We start from the raw sequence: 24,266 nt of genomic DNA, 5'->3' as shown, positions 1-24,266 counted from the left end.
AGTTCTTGGCTTAATATTTAATCAGGATGCAGCATGGCTGTGTATATGGTTCTTTAATGCAAAGTTTACATCTGACGTGCCTGAATGCTTTTATCTACATAAATCACATACCAATTAGCTGCTGTTATTTAATTACACCATCTATTTGATGGAATCATTTATTAATCCCACCTAATTTGCTGTTTGCTGGTAACTGTTTGTGGTTGTGCGGTTCAGCTGGGATTAGTTTCATGCTGGGTGTTGCAGCTGTGCCATGACTCAGTTCCTCTCTTTTGTCTCTGTTTTATTCAGGAAGGTGACAATGTAGGTAACAGCTGAGCCAGTTATCAGTCTTGAGTTTATTGGTGGATTGAGTGCATGCTCAAGGCAAAGATAAAATTATTTCTGCCCTTGGAGAGTTGGATTTTTCCTTTTCAGGTTGGCTATGATTGAGCCCATTCCTGATTTTTGGCCTTGTTATTTTCCAGTGTCATTGAAAAATAGGTGTCTGCACATTTGCAGCAGCATTAAGTATATCCTGTAGAACATCTGAATTTGCAGTAGGCTCGCAGTAAATATAGGTATTGAATTTTTGTCACCCTACCAATAGCTATTTTACTTCTATTGCACAAAGTATACTTTTAAAAAATGTTAATTGGAACCTACTGGGCTGACTTAAGTGGTTGCACTAGGTGTACTAAATTCATGATTTGTGAGATTTGCTTAACCTTCAGTACTTTAATTAAAGGCAACTGTTTTTTATCAGTTTGGTTGTTCTTTACCTTCAAGGAGAAAACTGCTATAATAAACAACCAAAACCAAACGTAAGTTTATTGAGGTAGGTATGAAAGGAATCAAATTGACCAGCTTGAATCCTTAGATTACAGGGAAATGACCCAGGATAATTGATTCCTCTCATTGAGACTCAGAGTCTCAACATAGAAGTGAACTCTCTACATTAATGCTTTGTCAGTTCTGAGGTATGTTTGAGGCAATCCAACATACAGTGGATTGTTTTTCTCTTTTCCCTTCCTCTGTCCAACAGGAGATTTGTTGGAGTCCCTTCTGTCTTGTGGCACAAAATGAGAATTAGAGTAACAGGGATTCAGTAGAGTGCATGTTTTAAAGTCTTCCTAGCAGATCGTTCTGCAAACCACCAATTTTATAAGTGTAGTTTTGTATAATACCAGAAGTCCACAGAGAACTGGTTTTCCTTTATTATTTAGATAAATTAATGTAAACCAACAGAAGTATTGCTCTGCACCAATGTTTTGTGATTACTTGAGCTGTCATTTCATGTCAATGGAGTGAAACCTGAAAACTGCTTTTATTCTGATCATTTGATAATCCTTTAAGCCCAGCAAGCAGTTTTGGTCCCATGTAATTCTTTGTCATTGTTGTCAATGTACTGTACATGTAGGTATTCGATCAAACACAGGGAAATATCTTCTCTTGCACCTGTTCTTTCCTTGTTTATGCATCATAGTCAAATAGATGGTAAGAAAGGCAGGATTGATCCAGGTTTGATTTATACTGATAAGAGTCTTTCCTAGACAAATGCAGATGGACAGGGATTGTCAGGCTGGTTTTTAGTAGTGAAATGTTAAAGGATGGTGTGTATCCAGTTCTGTGCATTGTATGTACCTGGCCTTTCATTTAGGTAGGTACAAGTGCCCAGTCACAGAGTTCTTACTATATTGCAGCCTATGATTTAGGTGAAATGCTTCCCTTAACCTACTCATAGGCACAAGCTTACTTCTCAGTCCTCCAAGCTTTGCCTGTGAAGATGTTCTTTACCCAGTCTGACTGCCTGTATATTAGAGGCCATTAAATATCACCTGGTTTTGAACATTTATGAGTTTGACTGGGCTCAAATATAATACCCCAGAGACTCCTGCCTTCTGTTGATAATATGCACTAGGCTATACACACTCAGAGGAGTCTGCAGCTCTAAAATATTCGAGAACTGAAGAACTAAATATGTCAACGGACAGTGAATCTGCTGCTTCCTTTGGTAAGCTGTTCTAAGAACTGTTCTGCTTTCCTGCTGCGAAAGTTTCTAGCTCTGACTCATAATGGTTTTATACCTTTCCACAATAGATTAAAGAGTCTTTCTGTGCCCAGTGCTTTCTTTTTGTCCCCACGAAGATATGCATAGTCTGTGACCAGGTCACCTCTCAGTCTTATTTTGATCAGTTGAACAGGTAAGGTTTAGACTCACTGTATGTATTTTCTGCAGTCTTTTTTTGACACAGTTTTTCAACATGCTTTAAAAAGGTGGACTCCAGAACTGTATGCAGCGTTTTGGTATCAGTCTTACCAAAGCAGTGTATAAAGGTAAAATGATTTCTTTTCTTCTCCATAGTGCTTCTGTTATTGATGCAAATTAGCTGCACATTTCCCTAAATCTTTTGGCCTGCATCCCTGCTCTAGTGAAGTCTGTTGTTCCTATCCACCCCTCAATTAGCTGACATTGCTCCCGGTATAAGCAGTGTATTAGACTATTAATATATGCTTTGATTTTTCTCTCATTACCTGTGGCTATTTGGAAAAGCACTGAAGAAAGCCCTGATAAATACTGTTTTACACAGTTTTTTAATAAAAAGACTGGTTGCTACTAACGGTCATATTTCACTGTTTCTTTTCTAAACTGCTCCCCCTATAGAGGCAATTGACCCTATGGTATCTAGTACCTGTTGCTGTTTATGGCTTTAGACATTTGAGCGCAGTGCTGCCCTTGGAAAAACAGAGGATAACCTACCTCTTTGAGCTTATACTGAAGGTTATGTTGGCAGTATCTAAGGCGATTGCCACATGGGTAACAAACTACATTGCTCCAGAAAGACTTTCCACAGCCTGCACTGACAACCTGAGTGAAACAATGAGATATTTTGACACCGTGTGTATAAGGAGATATATGATGTGCAAAATAATGACACTTAGCATTACCCCTAGTCACACAATAGAAGTATTGAAGATATGAGAGGTACTGAAAGTGAAAGGTGTTTGGGGCTTCTGGAACCTTTAGTGTTTTGATTGCTTCCATCAGTGCTCACCCAGCAGTTCAGTTTGCATTGCTGAATGCCAGGGTACACCTTGAGCTGTGCAGCTTTATCCCTTTTTTCTGGTGGGGTTTTTTTTTGTTTGGTTGTTTGTTTTTTTTGTTGGTTGGTGGTTTGTTTTTTTTTCCCCTGTGGCCAGAGGGGCTTCCAGTTTAAAGCTCTTCTGGCCTCTGCGACAGAGGTGCCTGTGTTTTGAAGAACTAGTGCCATCTGTTTCCTGCTGGAGTACATGGTGTGGCACGAGCTACTCCTGGAGCTTCAGGAAGGAGGTGGGAGAACAGTGAACGTGGCAGGCTGCATAGATGAGTGCCATGGAGGCAGAGCACAGTAGTTGGCTTCTTGCGACTCACTCAAATACATGATAGAGCAAATACTGAAATTAGCACATTGCAAGTCGAATGCCCTCAGTGCCCAGCAGCTGACTGTCTTGCATGAACACCATGTGGCATGGACAGGAGACAGCAATAAGATTTGTGTAGGAGGGTCTGAGCCAAAACACAGCTGGTAATGCAAAGCGCAGGGGGGGACGCTTGAATCCCCTGTAGTGGCATGGCACATGCTGGTGAGGAGCTGTAGAGGTGGCAGTTGCTTTTGGAGTGAAAGTATTCCTGTTACGTTGTTTTGTTTCACATATAATTGTGCTTCCCTCATCCCTTAAGTTTCTTACAGTGTTTACCTAAGTCCTTTTGGAGGTGTTTACAGTTATGGGAGATTACCTTGATCCCTGCTGAGAGTGTTTGTTGTTCAACAGCAGCTGTTTGGTGGTGTGGGTTTGTTTTTCCTCCTTCCTCCACGACCCCCCCCCCCCCCCCATTTGCTGCATTCATAAATAAAACTGGCTATTACTAAACTCATTGAAAAGTCAGTATTCTGACAGGTTCAAGATAGTCCCAAAACATGCTTATGATTAACAGTTTGTTGGTTTTAACATCTAGTATTTACTGACATTCCTCCAAGTATCTTCAGAAGATCTGTGATAGTCTTACCTGCTGGTCTGGAATCATGTGGAACAGCATTGCCACTGTGAAACAGGGCACCCAGGGCTGTGTTGTTTGGGCATTTTTGGATGTCACTGATAAAAAGATGTTAGTGAGGTACTGAAAAATAAATAATAACTTTTAAAAGGTATATAGTTCATTTCTAGATGAGCTAGTGGAAACAATACGAAGAAGCACCTTCAGGAGTTTGTAGAATTTAATCTCTAGCATAATGCTAGACAGGCTGACAGGTTCACAGATGGAGTATGCTTTGAAAGAACAGTAAATGATATTAAAGTGCAGAATAGCACTTTCCAAAACTTCTGAAAGGGTTCTGGAGAGTCGAGGCATGTAGTTCCTGGATTTTTGTCCATTTTACTAAGCATGCTTTGGAGAGGGTATGTGTTGCTATAGTTGGAAAAGTTTTGTGGTGCATAATTTGAAAGTGAAAGTAACTTAAAGTTTCGGAATAAACAAACTTTTGCGCCCTTCTGCAGTTAGTCCTTTATGATATGCTTGGGGGCAACTGAGAAGCCATAGATGCAGAAATCTGATATCCCTACTGGACAAGCTGGTCTGATCAATGAACTGTAGACAAATATGCTGTATTAAAGGTTACACTAAAAGAATTCTTCTGAGGGGGGAGGTCATGCCTTAAAACAATCTGTTAATGTCCTTAAGGACTGAGTATGTCGACTAATAAATCCAGCTGGTATAGGCTACCTGAATTTCCAGGTCTTTCAACAAGTCTCTCATCTAAGTCTCTCAAGAATCTTGGTCAGAATTAGAGTGAAGATGTATTCAGAGAAGAAAAGCTTGTTAAAAGCCAAGAGACAAAGGGTAGAAATAAATGATCAGTTTTAAGAATGAAAAGAGATTATTAGAAGTATGTTAAAAGGGCTCTCTGCTGGTGTCTGTACTGCTTGGTATTTGCAGAAGTGTAATGGCAAGGAGGGTAAGGAGTAGAATGGCAAAGGTTTTGATGGTACTGCATTAGCTAGTGTAGCAAAAATGAAAATTATTACAAAGGGCTACAAAAGGATTTTACAACACCAAGTTAGTAGATGACAGTGTGACATATGACAAGCTATTACCTCTCAGGTAATACTTGCTTGGAGTTAATATGGGTAGTTGTATAAAAAGGCCAGTGCAAAAGTGAGCAGAGGGCAAGGGTGGGAATGTGATGAATTACTAGGAAAAGAGCAGAGAACAGCGAACTGAGTTTAGAACAAGGAACAGGTATAATTGTGCCACTGTTCATATCTGTAAACTCCTGCATCTTGAATAATATACACGGTTCTGTTCCCCCTTCAGAAAATAATATGGAGAACTCAAGGATACATTAGGAAGGGCAACAAGGATGATCAAAGGAACACCTTCCATATAAGAAGCTGTTAAATAGACTGGAGTCTATGAAAAGGTCTATAAAACCATGCGTGGGGCAGAGAAAATTAACTAAGAATAATTTTTCACTGTTTCTCATGCTATAAAATTTAGGAATTATCAAATATGATATTTATCAAACAGATATTTCAAGAAGTGCCATGTTTGTATTAAGCTATATGAAACATATACTGAAGAGCATTACAGATCACATCCCCATTCTACCACTCTCCGAACAGAAAATTCAAGCTTTTTGAGGCTTCCTATAAGTAATTTATGAAAGACAGAATTTATCTTCCAGATACATGAACTGCTTAGAAGTCGTGAGCGATGACCTTAGAAATCTGGAGATGCTTTGTCGCTGAAAGGAAACTTGGCAAGAAAGTGGGAGAAAGTGAAAAGTGAAAAATGGTGATGTTTCCTCTTTGATGGCTCATGTATATAGACTTACAAATGGGAAGATTGGTTGGAAATGCTGTCTTTTTTTATTTACTTATTTATTTACCCACCTGAGAATCTGGTCTTGTGTCTAATTCTATTTGGAATTCTGTTTGCATACTATTCTATTTGGAATAGTAGCATTTGATTCAGTATATATTATTTAAAAGTTGCAAGTACAGGGCCTTTGTATCAAACAACTAAATATCCATCAGAGAATGAATATGTTCTCATTCTTACAATGCAGCTAAACACGTAGGAAAGATTATAATGCAAAATCTAACAATGTTGCAAAAGAGTGAGATCATGAATTACTAAAGTTTTGTGGGAACGGATGAAAGATTAATGAATGCTACATAAGCATACTTCATTTCTATCAGCAAGCTTGTGAGTTGACTTCTATTAGACTGTTTACTAGTCTTTCATTACAAAAAACTTGTCTTTCCCTTTAAAAGAGACTGCAGATGATAGAAACATGCAAAATGTGGACATGAGAAAATGAAAATGGAAAGGTACTTTGAAAGCCTTTTGTGGTACAGTAGAGATAACATTGTAAATTCCTTTGGGTACATGGTGTGTTCTGGTTCTGTCCAGATCCTTCTGTTTGTTAACAAATCTATACTAAAGACAAGCTGCCTATTTCATTCAGTCTTCAGTTTATTCATTCACTTCATACAGCACCTATCAGACACTGGACTGAATATATGCCATCAAATGTTTTCCTTACAGTCCTGAAATATTAGCTACATAAGCCATCAGTAACCCGACCCTAAAGAGTGACATCTTGTTATAAATATCCAAAGAAGGAAACATTTGAAAGCTTGACAGGATAAATCAGCTCCTCTCAGTCTCTCTGACACCCACACATGTGCATGTATCATGCAACAAACCCTTAAATTAGTTCAGTATCTGTCCTCATATTTGCAATTTTCATACTGTTTACCACCACAAGTGTACACATATTATGGTTTCCTTTTCACAAATCATGTAGATAACACATTTTTGTTGCGTGTCACTAGCATAATTTTGTTTTTGTCAGCAGACTGCTAAATGACAGTGAAGTGTCTGCAGTGTGTATAAAGCAACATCTCGTAATAGACTGCAGGTCCCATGTGAGAACTGACAATGAATACATTTAATGTTGCAGCCATATAGCCTGAAAAATTGCCAGCAATCATTTGATTGTGATGTCTGCATGTATTTCTTCTTGACATGCCTGTGTGCATGTCAGTGTAAATCTTCCCTGAAGATCAGCGGCCATATTAAAAACTCGTTAGTGGCCCAGTCTTTTGCTTAACTAAATGATATTAGTTCACAGAGCGAGCATCAATAGTTCTGCTTGTTCCATAAAACATACAGAAAATGTCATGGTCTTGCAAGGCAGTATTTCAGTACCACTAGTAACGTGTACCTGTGTATTCAGAAACACCTTGTTGAGTCTCAGGGATTTCCTGTGCAGTAGTAAGATGCAGTATGATAGATCAAATCTTAGCTACACTCATAAATATAAACACAGAGGATTAGTATAATATTACAGCAATGCAGATGAAATGAATGTGGTGTTAATTTTTGTTCACTTATACCGGAAAGGAAGATTTTTGCATGATATTTTTCCTAAAAAACCCACAAGTTTTAGAACTGAGGTGCATACACTGAGGAGGCATGTCTCTACCATAAATTCTACTGGTCTATGTCATGTATAATTCATAGATTTTTAAAATTTAGGGCAATTCCAAGGTTAATTATTTTAACACTTAAACATTTCTACCTTGTTTCGACTCAGTGTTGTTCAGCTTAATCTTTCCACCATTTACTGTTATTACTCACTTTTTGACTAGATTAAAGAGCTCTCTGCTATCAATAATCTCCCACGTAGGTATTTGTATAGTGTAATCAAGCCCCCTCTTAATCTTTGCTTTGATCAGATAGCCACAGATTCTTAAATCTGTCATTGCAAGGCAGGATTTACAGTCCTTTGATTATCTAGTGCTTCCTGTATAAGTATTTTTCCTTTTCTTTCTGGTGTTTTCCTTCAGAGCACCAGAACCCAAAACAGCACTCTGAAAATACGCATGCTGTCCAAAAATACCTCCATACCTAGGAGCAATACCTTCATTGCACTCTTGATAGGTATTCCTCTGCTCATATTCCCATGGATGTTGTTATCCATCAGCTGTAATACTGCATTGGGACCTTGTGTTTTGCTAGCTGTAATGGTGCTCATAGTGTTTTTTTTCAGATGATATCCCTCTTGTTTTACAGGTTAGCACTATTTTGTTGAATATTAATATGTGATTTGAATGAAAACAATGTAATAAATGATCCAGGTGACATAATTGTGCCTATGATTTGCTGTATAGGTCTATTTCATCTGCAGCTTTATTAACAGTAAACTTGTAGTGTTTTCAGATCAGTGACAACTGATCTTGTAGGACCCCAGGACAAATATATATAGGACTGCATCTTATAACACAGAAGAATTCACTGCCTATTCTACTAGACCTCAGTTTGGGAAAATTGGTTTATTTTTGCATTCAGACAACATGATGTTTTGAAAGGGTTGTATTCTGTTGCTGCTACCCATGCTGTGTGCCTCTGAAAGATGGCCTCTAGTTTGTGGGACTCTTAAATCAGAATTTTTGAGACAACTCACCTACATGGATATTTTGAGCACTCACCTGCATGAAGTCTATTGTGCGGTGAAATGGTACTTTTCAGGTTGTTAGAGATAATCAGTGGAGTGAAATAATGAGTGAGAAGTCTTTGTCAGCCATTTCAAAATACTGATCCTGTTTCTCTTGTTAAAATTTTACCTAGCTGTTTATGCAAAAAGTAACTTTCTACAAGGGAATCAGATCCTATAGGCAGTATCCTTGCAGGTTGCTTGTGAGAACTGCTGTGTTTCTCAGCTCCTCAGAAACTCACCCTTACCATTACTGAAATCAGTACAGTTAAGCAAATCTTTATAAGATAAGGATCTGGCTTAGCTTATGTAATAAGCTTTGAATTCACTGACTGGGCTGATAATCAGATGTTTTGAGTCAACCTTTCAAGAAAAAAAAAATATTGTTGCTCTGGAGATTTGTCTCTGCTTTATCCTTCTTCCTCCCACTACCTCCAGAAATACTCCACTTACTCTGCCAAAGCGGATGAAGTTTCACAGAACATTAGGAGGAAAACAGAACTGTCCTTTCCTAGGCACTATAGTGATGACGATACCCCTGTTCTGATCTGTATGCTCCACTTCTCTAATCTCTCTTCCCACTGTCAGTTTTTTCAAACTGAGATTCCCTTATTGCAAAGAATATTTTCTACCCAACTGTTAAGCTTGTTTCCAGACATGTTATTTTAACAATTCGGAGTTAGGCACCTGGTGACCTGTTGTTAGAGACCAAATTCTGCATGATGTCAGGCTGAACTCACTGTGACAAATGATTTTACTGCTACCATGGTACAGGAAAAACTATACTGGGACTTGTTTTCCTTTCAGTGGAACACCAGTGACTGCTGAAGACTGCAGGCATGAAATACTTGTCTTATAAGAGTGTTTTCTTCTTGCTACCATCTGTGAAAATTTGAAGCTTTAAACATTTGTCTCATGCATTTATGTGTGGGAGGTGTGATACTTTCAGTTTAATAAATGAGTCTTAGCTTGTTTACAATATATCAGAATTGACTATAATTTGGACAGTGTGCATCTGTTCTGGAAAATGTCTAGTGTACTTTACTTTATAATGGAGTGTGATCATGTTTATACTTGATTTCTCCTGCACAATGAACCATAATTAAAATTTAATTTGTAATCCTTTGGTAATACAGTATGAAGCTGCTGTCAATTAATTGGAAGTAATTACTTCATTAGATAGAAAGTACTGCAGGAACAATGAGTGCACATAGCAGGAGAGTGAAAACATTTATGGGAGACTGACAAGCGTAGTTCAAGTCTACAGGCCACAGATTTTCTTCAGCTGTGTTAGTGAACCATTTACTACAACAAGATGTGCCTGTACCTGTGTTTTAAAACTGTTTTTGCTTTGTAAACTCTCCCTTAGAGTCTGACTTGATTTGCGTGTGAGCTGCAATGTTGTATTTGGAGAGCCCCTTTGGGCTGGTGAGCGTTTGGTTTGGTTTGGCATTGCTCTGCCTTGCAGGGAGGCAGCTGCTTGAGGGAGGATCCAGGGAAGGAGCCAGGACAGGCTAGCCACGGAGTGTTACTTGGTATCTTGGTTAATTCAGGAAACACTTATTTTTCATTCCTGGCTGGAGGTGAGTTTTCCAGCCTGGAAAAGAGGAAGAGATTCAAAGAGGAGAAGGAGCAGAGTCTGACAAGCTGGGCTCTCTGCCACCTCTTCTTAACAGTTAGGCATGAAGGTTGAATGGAAGTAGCCAGACTAGAGCTGAATGTCTTAGGACTAGACAAGGCATGGATTCTTCAGATAGATCAATTTGATCACCACCTCAAGGTAGAAGGGGATTTAAAATGCTTCTTAGATGCTTGAGTGGTGAAGGACTTCATGTGATTCACTTGGCATGCATTACATCTAGCTAGTTTCTTAAATATGGAAACTATGTTCTGACTTCTCTTCTGGGGCCACCTGTGGGCCACCAGTTTCAGTCTCTTCTTGTTGTCAATGTTGCAGAAAAAAACCCTCACATTCATTGCCATCTATGTCTTCCACATGCACAACCTAATTGCTGTGCACTAGCCTGTGTTATCTCCAGGGGACCACTTTAATTGACACAGTCAAAAAGTACCCTGGTTAGCCTTGTTCCTCATTGTTATTTATGTGTTCTGCTTCCCAAAATCTGTTTGCATCTCCCAGAAGACCACCTCTTAGGCTGATTCCTTGTCCTGCTGGGCTTAGACACCATGGGCTCAACATAGCCTGGGTAAGCCCTACCACTCCTGAAGAGCTGCTGGCTTTTATTGTGATACCCACTATGAAAATTTACCTTCTGATAAGGTATGTATTTTGTGAGCTTGGATATTGAAACCTTTTTCTGTTGAGACCTACATGTATTCTAAAATAGCTTTGCCCACTTTATCTTGTCAGGTCAAAATTTGTCCTTGTATGGAAAAGGCAAAAGCATGGTGTGTGATCTCTTTCACAGCTAGATACAGTCTAAGTGATAAGAATAGGTTCTGCTAAGCTAGGACTAACTGTTAACCTTCTCAAAAGCATAAGACAAACACAGACCCATCTTGCTTCCAGCTAGGCAAGAGGAACCTGTGCAGCCTATATCTGTAAGCAAGTTATGTGGCAAAGCAGGAGAGGGTCTGTAATGCAAAAAAACCCTGGTGCTGCTGGCCGAGCATCCGAACATCCTCACTGTACGCAGGCTGGGGTGTATGAGGGAGTTACCTCAGCCTAGCTCTGGTCTGGTCCTGGTGTGAACACCAGTGCCACTGCAGGAGTGTAGGAGATGGGAGCTGAGTAGGAAGCTGGGACCTCAGTAGTGCACAGCCTCCCCTTGCAGTTTCATGTTTTTCATTTTGCTTTCTATGTTCCTCACCACTGGGAGGCAGATTATGTCCAGGATCCAAACCACCATTATCCTGCAAAGCAGCCTTGAACATTGGTGGTGTGGACTAACACATGCTTTGTAGGGAGGTGTGGAACCGCATCTGATCAGGTGCAATGAAAGCTCCAGTTTTGTTCTGTCTCAGGATAAACAGGGAAGCATGTTGCTTCCAGGCCAGTAGGCTGATAGTAATATTTCTTTTTGTGCTATTTCTCTGAAGTTCTGGTTATTGCTAAAATGAGACTTATAGAAACCAGTGATTCTCTGGATGCAATACTGTAAAGGAGAAGTATGGGCTAAACTGAGCTAACCAAATTTTAATTCCTGTGTACTTACAGTGTGTATTTATCTTCTGCTCAACAGATATGCCAAGTTATAATTGCCTGTTGGTATTGTATACCAAAAGCCATTACAAATTCAGAGGGACTGACTTGTACTGCTGTTCTTTTGGGGAGAAAAAGTTCTTTAGAAAGGAGAGTTGCTGGTGAAATTTTTTAGGGTTAAAATATGTATGGTGGTACCACAGAGGCTTAAAAAGTTCTGGAGCTGTCTGCACTTCAGACAAACAGTGGTTAGTTGCTCTATGAAGTTTTCCAAAGTGTTCTTAGATGAAATCCTGTTGTACCAGGTAGAATATTAAGACATTAATAATTTTTTTGTTACTGTTGTTGCCAGTATATACAGAAATAAAATACTGTTGCTGTATGTCAGTTTTCATTGGGACCCAGCATCAACAAAAAACTTCTGTGGTGACTTTTTTTCCCACCTCAGTTTAATCCTATGCAGGGGTTCTTCTGAAATCACATGCCACTGTATTTCTTATAGCTGTTTACACATGTCGTAGAAGTTATTTTTTGTTTAGTTTTATGACCTGGGAATAGCTATCATTTCATAAGAATATAAGAAAGGCTATAATGTGTCAAACTGTTCATCTAACTTTTAGAAACACCCTATTTCTGACAGTGGTCAGACATCTGGGAAAGGAGCACAGAAGAAGGATACAGTGATGCTTCTTCCAGTGTACCCTCACATTTTCCACCAGTACAGTGCTTAGTTTTCTGACCCAGACGATGTATCTATATAGTAGTAGCCCTTAATGGGCTTTCTTACATTAATTTATACTACCACTTTTTAAAAATACCTACATTTTTTGCTACTACAGTACCAAGCAAGAACATTATGCACTCTGGAAGATACTTGCTTTTTTAAGACACTGATAATTTCATTGGCTGTTTTCTGCTTTGTGTTAGGGGACAGAATTAATAATCTGTTCCTACTGTATCTCCCTTTATAATTGGGTTCTATGTATGTCTTCTGCTGCTGTTTAATTTCTTTTCTCTGAAATGCTCAATTTAAGCTTCAAAAATGGCATTATTTTCCAGTGGTAGCCAGCAAACAGAAGTGGGGACTAACTTGTTAAAAAAACAAAGAAGGGGAGGACAAAGGCCATCTTGAAATTAATGATGTTGCTCGTGCAGACTCATCAGCAGGTGAAGTTGTGATTCTTCCTTCACTGTAAACCACATTAAAAAATTGCAGATAATGATTATACTTTGAGACATATAAAATAAAAAAAAATAATTAAAAAAAGACTATAAAGGGAATTTTGTAGACTTTAGGTAGGTGATTTCCATGGATTGTCATGGTCTGCATTTTCCTTCTCTTTGTTACCTTGGCATGCAGGTAACTCTTAGAACTTCTTATTGTTTCTTATGTATTGGTGCAGCAATGCAGCTGGCACCAGACACCCTGTAAAGGAAAGATCACTTTCTGCTTACTTCCATTGAAAAAAGGTTGTACACACAGAAAGTAGCGAAGCAGAGAGAATAAAATTTTTTGCATCATAACTCCTATATTCAGACCTTGTTTCATCATGACCTAAATTGCATTATTCTATCTCCTGGACAGCAGTGCTGTTTTAGCTCAGGAAGGAACGCTCCTATTGAAAACAGTGCTTCAAATAGTATTTTGTCTGCTTGTCGTCTATTGTACAGGTATTCTGACTCTTAATATACAAAGGCAACATATAAACATGGGATTGTTGCTTCTTTTCAAGACACTTGAAAAACATTTTGTCAATCTGTCAAGAGAAAGGATGTTAAATCCATGGGACCAAAATTTGACCTGTTTCTTATGGTTGTGTAGTGGACATATCTACACTGAATTTTTCCCTACCTCCTTATATCATCAGAGAGCATTCATTTAAAATGAGTTCAGTCTTGCTGTCTGCAGGTGAAGCCAGTTAAAACAAGAAACCTTGATGAATAAATGACTTGAACTACAGTACAAGGCAGTGAAATTCAGGGGTAACACTGTGCTGCTGTTACCATTTTGAAGCTAAAAACTGAAATAGTCCAGAGTGTGATGGAGTAAAAGTATGCTATTGTCTTTTATTAGGTTGGTAATGAGTTCTGCTGAGATCAGTGGTTACTCTGTGCAAGCACATCGGATGAGAGTTTCATAAAGCATTAATTTTGCATGGTACGTCCTGTCTTCAGAAGTTTTGCAGTGTGACCTGAAGAGCTTTCCTATATCTACTGCTGAGTAAGGAAAGCTTTGAAAGTGATAGTCTGATTGAAAATGCTGCCATTCCAAGGATGTCTTCCTGCCTGTAGACCACTGAGAAAGAGAAAAGCAACAGCATGGCGAACTTGGGTTCGGAGACAGTATCTGTCTATGAGCTTATAAATTCAGGAGAGAGAACAAGAGAAGGGAAGGTACATTTGTTTCAGTTTGTGGACATTGTTGAAACTCTTTGCCCATGTTTTATGTACATACAGTTTTGGCATCAGCAGTTGCAAAACTGGAGTAAAGCTAGATAGCTTCTTGAGAAGCCACTTCAGATACTGAGAACTAGGAGAGTGATAGCTGGGCAAGGCCAAAAGCAAAGAGGAGAAATGGAAATAGCGAAGTATAAATATTTCCAAATAGGTTTTCATGTCACAGAACTTCCTCATATGTCTTTCAGATACACGTGGAAGTCCACTTACAAAATATCTCCTTTTCTGCCTTTCATTTCTCCCATTTTGACCATTGTAGCAGAAAAAAATGAGGTTAGCTCTGCTGATGGTTTCTTACCGATACATTAATAATGAGACCTTACAGTATTTTAGTGTAATTCTAACCCCTTAATAAATAAACTTTGTAGTAATAGTAATGCTCTTTAGCACTTAAGTAATTTCTTTAATCTACAAGGAAATTTGCATTCATTATGCGGTTATATCTTTTCTCTGCTACTAAATCTACTGGAGAAAATGTGGCAGAGAAGTGACGTGTGTATTTACAAAAGTTACTGGTTTTGTCAGTGCGTTGAAACTCTTGAACTACTGGTTTTCAGCCCTCCTGCAGTATGTTATTAAAAATGTTTCCACATTGCCATTCCTGAAATCTTTTCCCAAATTTGTTCTGCATATGTTTCTGATTCCCTGTGGCAGATTTTTCTTGGCATCTGCTGTCAAGACAACTGTGGCTAGATTTGGGTGGAAAATGCTCTGGCTTTTCACGTGTGCTGCTTGACCAAAGACTGGCACTACAGACTACCCCCAGCTGGGTAGCAGGAGGAAAAAACCCAACAACCAACCCCTGTGAATTTGTATTACAACTAGATAAAACTTTTAATTCAGCATTTTCTACAGAAAATGTGTTTTCTGCCAAATTGAAATTTTCAACAGGACAGTGTTTACTTCTTTCACTTTTAAGGAAAGGAAGTGTAAAATGTTTTTTAAGATTTTTCCATTACTTATTACTCCTTGTATGAATCTAAGTCACTATGGTGGTTTACAGGATTATAGGAAGTATGGTTTGGATAACTCATGTGTTCATCCTACTATGCTGCAAATGCTTAACAGCCAGACTTTACCCTTCTTGATATATTGTATATTCTCTGGCAGAGGGATAACCCGCAGCACAAGGGGGATGTGTGTCTGCAAAACTACATTTTGGAATTAAAAGTTTTCAGAATTCATCTTCCCTGAGAAAGTTTTCTTGTATCAACTTTTTGCCCCAATTTCAGAGGAAAATGAGCATTAAAATAATGAATTTAGCCAAAAATTGAATGTTCATCTTTTGTCAGCTTAAACATGCATATGAAAGTAAGCTCTTCCAACTGATTCGGCATTTTTTTCAGCCACCTACTTGTTCTGCACTTAAAAGCCAAAAAATTATATCCTTGGGAACCTTGGAATAAAGTACAGAGTATTTTACATATTTGGCCTATATAACATGGACTAGGAATCATACCATAATAGGAGGTAGCACCTGTGAAAACCTTCTTGCAAAATGCATGCTTTATAGGTTAGTGGTTGGAATGCATTCAGCTTGCAATGTGATTATATGGAAAGGAATCATTATAAGGAATAATTATGATATAGGAACGAAATAAGGAATGAAAATCTTTAACTCCTTACAGCAGGTATTTCAGGTTAATTAAGTATATAAAGTTGCAAATAATTATAATGTTATGATTGATACTGAATTCTTTTAAGTTTTTCAGATTTAACAATTATAAACATTGGTTGACTTCCCATTAGTTATTCAGGTTGTGTAAAAGAATATTCAGGGTCTTTGAAATAGTGAGAAAAAGCCCTTTGTAGGCAAAAATAACATCAAAGCAGCTGTAGGAAAGATATAGCAAGGCATACTCTGGCTTGTTAAAAGTAGACACAACCAGGAAATTGGGGTCAAGTTGAGCCCCTTACACTTCAGCAGGAGGACTAGTCATCTTTAAGCTACAGACCATTTATGAAATCAGACTTCTAAAGTGCTGTCAGATCTGCTGTGTAGGTGACCTATATAATCTATCAGTGATCTCAAGCAGTTACTTTTTACTTGCTAAGCAGTAACTACAGAACATAAAAACATCCTTACTATGAGACACTATGACAAGTTCCTAGGGAGACAACAAATAGAAAGTATCTACCATACTTTGCAGGAGCAAAGGCTTAATATTCTTAACCTGCTTCAAGCAATGGAAACAATTCATTAACACAATTGCTTACATGAGGCATGTCTGTATTTAGTTATTAAGTTTTTTGCTCTAAGTGGCTCTGAAGGTAGGCATTTACATAAATAAAAATGTGGGAAATATCTCTGGTTTGCCTTTTTTTGCGTTACCCAAAAAATTGAACATGATCTGGCCATGTGTGCTTGCAGTGCAGAAAGCCAATATTACCCTGGGCTGCATAAGAAGCATGGCCAGCAGATCCAGGGAGGGTGATTCTTCCCCTCTACTTCATTCTGGTGAGACCCCACCTGGAGTAATGTCCAGCTCTGGGGTCCCCGGTATAAGACAGACATAGACCTGTTGGAGCAAGTTCAGAGGAGGGCCACAAAGATGATCAGAGGGCTGGAGCACCTCTCCTGTGAAGACAGGCCGAGAGCGTGGAGAAGAGGAGGGTCTGGGGAGACCTTATTGTAACCTTTCAATACTTGTGCCTATTACATATTTGAGTTGGCTCCACTGAATTGGCATCATCAGTAAAGTACTGATGGGGGCTCGTAAGAAAGGCAGAGGGAGACTCATTACCAACATGTGACAGTGACAGGACAAAGGTCAATAATCTTAAACTGAAAAGGATTGGATATAAGGAAGAAATTTTTTACGATGAGTTGTGAGATGCTGGAACAGGTTGCCCAGAGAAGTTGTGGATACCCCATCACTGGAGAAGTTCAAGAACAGGTTGAATGGAGCTTTAAACAGCCTGATCTAGTGAAAGATGTCCCTCCCTGTGGCAGAGGGATTGGACTAGATGATCTTTAAAGGTCCCTTCCAACCCAAACCATTCAATGGTTCTATAATTCTCTGAACTGTCCTCAAATGCCCAGTTACATCTGACCTTTGGTTTAGCTTTGCTCTTTTGATGTTGGTGGAGAAATCCAGGGCAGTCATTTATTGAAAGTTTAAAAAATTAATTATCCCAATGATACATAAATTCTTTTCTGTCATCGGAGTTCGTTTGGAATTGATAGAAATGTAAGTAACCTGAATTGTGCTGAGGTAAACACATGAAATTCTATACCCTGTTCCGATGCAGAGTTTGATTAGAACAGCAACTTTGTGCTAATCTATATGGACCCAACTTCCTTCTTTTTTCTGTAGCCTTAGGATTAATTTGAAATCCCATCTGTTGAATTGCTCAGCTACATTCATTGTTTTTGTGAGAGTGAACGTCTGTCTAATAGGAGTTAAAGTACATTATTTCTCTTTATGTTTGTAACCTTCAAATGCTAGTGGGAATGTCAACCCGTGTGATTCTGGCATCCTCTCAAGCAAGGCAAGTGATTGTAGGAGCCTGATCTTGTTTATCTCTTGTCAGCTCCAGGTGGTTTCCTTGCTCTATACCTGGGATATTCATTCTTACCAGAATTAATTCCTCCTCAGCCAGCCAAAATTGCAGTGTCAGCATCTCCTAGTTCAGACTCCAGGGCTATAATCCACAATCTAAGCAGGTAAAATGAATGGTTGCATAAGGAGAAATAATAGAAAACCAAAAGACTGAGATCACAGGAAACAAGTAAATAAAAGGTGTAAAGATTCAGGAATGGAAATATAAGGGAATCAGATCCTTTTCCCCACACTTATGTATTAATAACAGACAGAAATTTGTACATGGTGCCAGTTACTGTAAATTACTACAAAAGGGGGGAAATAAAAACGCAGTAACTTGTCTGTTGTTTTTGCCTGAGTCAAAAAAGCTCAGAAGTGTGTGTTTAATTCTGAACTGTGAGGAATATGTTAAATGTGCCCTTAAGTACTTCACTGATGGTGTTTCATTGAAGCGAGTTCAAACATGTAAATGGGCACAAATTTGTAGACATTTCATTCTTTTTTTTACAGCAGTTTTCTTAAGTATTAGTATTTGGTGAAATCAATCTCTATGCAATTTAACAACAAGTTAATATGCACTGTTAATGACTATCATCTATCTCATCTTGAGATTCTTACTTTATTTCCTTTCTGGATAATCACTATCATTAATGTATCTTAATGAAATGAAATGAGATAAATGTGCAAGGTAGGGTCAGCTCATCAGTGAATGTAAATCAATGCAGTCCGACCGATACCAATGAGCTCACACCTATTTACAACATTCCATAATCTTGTGCAGAGTTTCAGATTTAGTCAAATACTTGATGTTCTTTTTGCTCTTCAGTTTGAATCATAAAGCTAACATGTAGCTGTAGTTCATTTAAGTGAAAAGCACATATCTGATTCAATGAATAAAGTGGAGTTTTGTTTTGAAACTGGCAATTCCAAATAGAATTGCAGCTATACTTAACTATTTATTTAATAGTTGACGTCTGCTTTTGGTAGTGAATAAACCAGGAATAGATAGTGTTTCATAGTGATCTCTTGCATTTAGTCATAGTGTAACCTCAGCTGGCAACTAAACCCCATGCAGCTGCTCACTTACTCTCCTCTTGATGCGATGAGGAAGAGAACTGGAAGGGTAAAAGTGAGAAAACTCGTGGTTTGAGGTAAGGACAGTTTAATAGGTAAAGCAAAACAAGTAATTCATTCACCACTTCCCATGGGCCGGCAGGTGTTCAGCCATCTCCAGGAGAGCAGGGCTCCATCATGTGTAATGGTTACTTGGGAAGACAAAACACCATAGCTCCGAATGTCCCTCACTTCCTTCTTCCTCCAGCTTTACAGGCTGAGCATATGGAATATCCCTGTGGTCTCATGGGGTCAGCTGTCCCACCTGTGCCCCCTCCCAGCTTCTTTCCTACCCCCAGCCTGCTTGCTGGGGGGTGGGTAGGGGTGTGTGTGAGAGGCGGATATGGCCTTGGCTCTGTGTGAGCACTACTCAGCAGGAACTAAAACATCCCTGTGTTATCATCAACACCACTCTCAGCACGAATCCTAAGGATAACCCTGTACTAGGTACTATGAAGAATATTAACTCTACCCCAGCCAAACCCAGTACATTTACTTACTGGTCTATTTCATGAATTAATTTTGAAAGTAGGTACTCAAAACTGGTTATAAACTTGCACTGATATTCTGAATTTTGCATTTTTTTTTATTCTTTGGTGGCCCAGAAATGGGTAGTTTAGTTATGTGACTGATTAGGTAAAAGCTTTTAGAACTGTGCTTGTATTCAGCCTTACCCCTTTTTATTCAAATTGACTGTGCTGTTTATTTTCAGCTTACATGACCCTGAAAATGTAAGGAATCCACTCAAAGGAGGGCCAGTTGAGATGAGACTATGAGTTGTTTAAATCTGTGAATGCAAGGAACTATGCGGCTTTCCTTAGCTGAACCAGTTACTCTTGTTCAGCAAACCACTTAGCAACATGCTTAATTTAAGTGCACACTTTCTGACATCAGTAGCTTTACTAATATACCTGAAGGTAAGTGTTCTGCTGTGCCAGACTACAGCAGCCAGGATGCAGCAGAATTTATAACCAATCCAAAAAAAGATATTTCAGTACCTAATTGCTAGTAAAATACCTAAATTCTCCCTCTCTCTCTGGTAGCCATATGAATGCAGGGGCCAGTCATGTGTTCCACTCCTTACATGCTGCATCTTGTACTTGAACATACCGTTTTAGCGGAACCCTGCTGCATCATTTCATCTCAGTACTTGTTCTTGATTGTAATTAATAAACCCATGGTAATACCGTAGTTCCTGGGATATTTTTTTATTCAGATAAATTATGGTTTTGTTAAGATATTGAGTGTAGGTTTCTAAAACACAAAGGTTAGAGCACAGTTAAAAAGATAGTTAGTTGAGAATTTCAAAAAATCATAAAACATATCTGAGATTGTGAACTCCCTGTCTGTCCCTTAGGTATTCTTCTAAGCAATTTGTGATCATAGGAGACACTAATACTTAATTCTTGAACTTAGGTTTTGTTGTGGAGGAAACTGAATCTTTAATATTCTTGAATCCTGTAACCTTATAGTTCTAAAAAGCATCTTGAACTTTGATTTTATTTGTATGATTACATTGGTTTGAAGCTGTTAAATTGAGCTTCTGGAATTATTGACTATTACCAGTTTGAAAGTAAATGATTCCCAATAAGACCTATTTCAGGGCTGGAATGAATCCAAGATACAAGCCCTCTGACAGACTATACACATAAATCCCTAATCTCATCGAGCAGGTTATTTTAGGGAAGCCTAGCAGATTAGTAACATGATGCCTTGCAATTCGATTAATAAAATCCTGTCAGAATAAATTAATGAATAACATAGCAATATTTTAGGCTTATTTTATTGCAGTGTAATGCAGTTAAGAACCCATTATGCAAACCACTTTAAGTGTTGTTGATGTTAAATACTAAACTATACAGTTACTGTGTTAAGCAATCTTTCATTTTAAAGTACTATTTATGTGGTGAAAAACATAATTTACAGAATTCTTTTCTGATGAATTTGGCTGTATATGGCTAAGGTTGCAGTCCTACTGGCACATGAACAGTGCGAGTTCTGTATAACACTGGCTTAGAGAAACTTGTGTTCTTATTTGAGACTTTAAGAAATATTCATTTTGATTCATAATAGTCTTTCTGTCCAAGAATCTTATAACAAAAGCCTGTCTGGTTTATATCAGTCTGAAATGAACTTAAATGTCTCTACAGAAGTGCATGATTTTTGTATCTACCTGTATTAATTTGTGTTTATTAAAACAATTTAATATTTAGAATTGTAAAAGGAATGAAACTGCACTGTAATTACCACCATTAAAGAAGATTGTTAAAAAAATGTCAGGAAGAGGGGACAGACCAATGCTGTTGAACAGGAGTGATATGGTCTTGTTTCCAGAAAGAGAAAATCAGGCTCAGAATGGCTCACTGACGTTGATGTGTGAATGTAAGCTTGAACATTATTCAGGTATTTAAATGTGTGCTTGCACCAGTTTGGTTGAACTTTACAAATCCATCCTTAGTGTGGAGTCTCTTTTAGAATACCATGTGAGTCATCTTTATATTGCTTAAGACTGAGAATGCTAAGGCAGGCAGAGCTGAATCTCAGGACAAGAGTTAATGAATAGCAGATCTTAAGCATGTTTGTTTCTAGAACCTGTAAACAAATGAAATAAAAAGTCAAGGCTCTGAAAACCAGTAATAATAGTATCTGCTACTAGTATTTGCGTTTGCTGTTTGGACTCTGGTGAATCTATTTTATGCTGCTTTAAATATTCTTTTCCATTAATGTTTGTATTGCCACTGTGAGTTTCTCCTCCTGTTGGAAGAGCTTGGTTTTTAGGAAGCTCCTCTCCAATCAAAGGTCAAATCCTGATCTGCTTTAGTAAGAAGCATTTGTTTTAATCCAAAGCGTGTTGGTTTACACCACCTACATTCTCAGAGGCAGCTTCACTTCGCTACTTCACACTTCTACCTTCAGGACCTTAGATTCTCAAAAATTCTGCAATGGGGGCTAGAAGTGTCGCAGACTGGTGTTCCACTGTGGTGAAACTGTTGCCCCCACCTGCAGAGCCCATATTACTTTTGACTAAAATGGCAGTTTGGTCTGGGAAATTAACAATCTATTAGGCTAACCTCTTTTAGTTTCGGTCTGTTATTCCAGCACTGACCTTTAAGGAATATTTTCACTTTGTTCCCCAAAACTTCAATGTTTTCAAGTTTTCAGCCTCCTTTTCCTGTTTAATGAGTTCATGACTGTAACAGATATTTTTTTTAACCATAAAACTGAATTGGGTTGAGTGAGGATATTTGAGGTTTCTGGTTGCGGAAAGGAGCAAAACATCCAGGTTATATGTGTCTTAAAAATTACTCTAAAAATCAGTGCAAAATGTGGGAGAATTCTTTGGTAACATTTGTTAGGCATATGGGTGTATTGAACTTGCAAATGTATTAGGAACAGTCACATCCCAGATTATTCTGCGACTGTTTCTTTTGTGAAGTTTGATTGTGTTAGGGGGAGAAAGTTTGCAAGGACTGTAGAGCTAATTGTTTCAGGGAAGTCAGGTGGCTTCATGTTTTCATCCACATTACAGCAATTACTATACAGCTTTTCACACTCAAACAATTTTGATGGGATTGAGGTCAGCTATAGTATTATTTTTTTTTTGCTGTTGACTTTAAAGAAGGAGGAATGTAAACAAAATGGGAAGAGAGAAGTGCTTTACTTTCTTCACAGTTTCAGGAGTTAGGTACAGCTTTTTCCTTCATCCTATAAGAAACTAGCAGCAAATTTTAATAACAAAACCCACATAAACTCTTCTTCCTCCTACCTCTGATAAGAGAAATTAATTAATCAAAAGAATTAACCAAAAGCAAAAATTTAAGGAGGAGAACTTAGATTTTCCTCATTAAGAACAATGAATCCTTACAGCTCAGATCCATTCAAACACAAGCCTCTATTTTACAGCTTTTACCTGTGTTACAGAGGTGCAAGTGCTTGCACAGGTATGTGTGCAGTACCTGAATAACACTGTAGATGGTTTCAATAGAATCAACATGCTGAAAAATGAGTACTTGTAGCAGCAAAACACCCTTTTGCTACTGCAATCCTGATAAAGCAATGCTAGCTTTTATTTTGTGTGTGACAAGTGTAATGTTATGATATATACTAGAATGAATTTCACATGAGTTTTTTAAAAATTGATGAGTTAGCACTAGACTGTGGATATTTAAAAAGGAATGTGCTCCCTAAAATAAGGGTATATGAATACAACATTGTACAGATTCCTTGTGAAAATTCATGAGAATTTATTAAACCCCACAAAACCTTAAGAATAACCCAAAGCACAAAAGGCATGCTTTGTGGTTTGAGACTGTTTGGTTTATACAAGAGTAGGTCATGAGGAACTTGAATGAAGCCTCTAATTACTGAAATGGAAGATAAGATTTCTGGTAATAGAGTGTTTAGTTTAAAAGATGCAGTAGCTGAAAACAAAGTTGGGACAAATTCAGAGTAGGAATAAAGTGCAGATATTTCACAGTGGGATTAACTATTGGAAAATTAGATGATGTGTATATTCTCTGTATGTTTGCTTAGAGTACTGAAATCAAGACTTTCTAATGGATTTAGCCTCTTCTAGGAGGAGTCCATTTCTGCTGAGAATTACTATATAGAATTTCATGACCTGGATTATGGAGATCAGAGCAGATTATTGTGTTCTATGCTTCATACCCTTTAAATGTGTGAATTCACAGCTAACTAGCCTGTTAACAATCACATGCCTTACTTGTAAATTGAAAATCAAATATTTTAGTCAAAACATTGTAAGCAAATGATTTAAAAGTTAAAATAGGAAAGAAATTCAGCTCAAATGGACAGCATGCATGTAAAGGCAAAGCTATATAAGCAGCAAAGTAGTAGTAATCAGAGCCTGAAAATAGTACTGCAAAACTCAAGAAGAATGACCATTTTTTTTCTCCAGTTATAAACTTACCAACTATGAGTAATTTCACTCCATTAAGAAAAGACTGAGTGAGACTAGAGACCACAGAAAGTCTGAAATTACAAATACACAAGAATTCCTCTCTTTCAATACCACTTCTCTTCTTGGCACTTGCCACGCTAGTGTTTCATGGCTCTCATTCCAGTAAACAGTAGTCACTTACTCAGCCTGCCTTAAACATAAATTTATTTCTGCAGCTATGGGAATCAGATCTTGAAAGAACTACCTATTAATAATGCAGGCTTCTGTTGTGGCAAAAATCTCTTTCCAGTAAGGAAGCTCACTGTAGTGCCTCCACTGCCTGAGAGAAGAGAGACCAATGACAAACTTTTCCATCACTGTTTTTGTCTTTGGCTGGTGTCTTCTGTATCAGGTCAGATTTTTTTGCTTTAATGCAGCCCCGGCACCTCAGAATGAAGTATATGGAATATGGACTCTGCTTTTGCCTTATACTTCATACATGTTTTATTCAACTGACATAGTGCTTATAATTATTTGAAAATGTTTCAAAAAAAGTATTCAGGAAT

The 24,266-nt window shown here is 38.1% G+C and overlaps 1 protein-coding gene across 1 annotated transcript in view; it reads left to right on the top strand.

Moving 5' to 3' along the window:
• The window catches only part of TMEM117 (transmembrane protein 117), a 220,397-nt gene that overhangs the window by 52,868 nt on the left and 143,263 nt on the right, over positions 1-24,266 (top strand). The gene's annotated exons all lie outside the window — the stretch shown is intronic.

Source organism: Falco rusticolus, chromosome 5 (assembly GCF_015220075.1).
Source record: "Falco rusticolus isolate bFalRus1 chromosome 5, bFalRus1.pri, whole genome shotgun sequence".
Lineage (NCBI taxonomy): Eukaryota > Metazoa > Chordata > Aves > Falconiformes > Falconidae > Falco > Falco rusticolus.
Note: the sequence above shows the minus strand (reverse complement) of the source record. Positions and strands in the feature narration are given on the sequence as shown.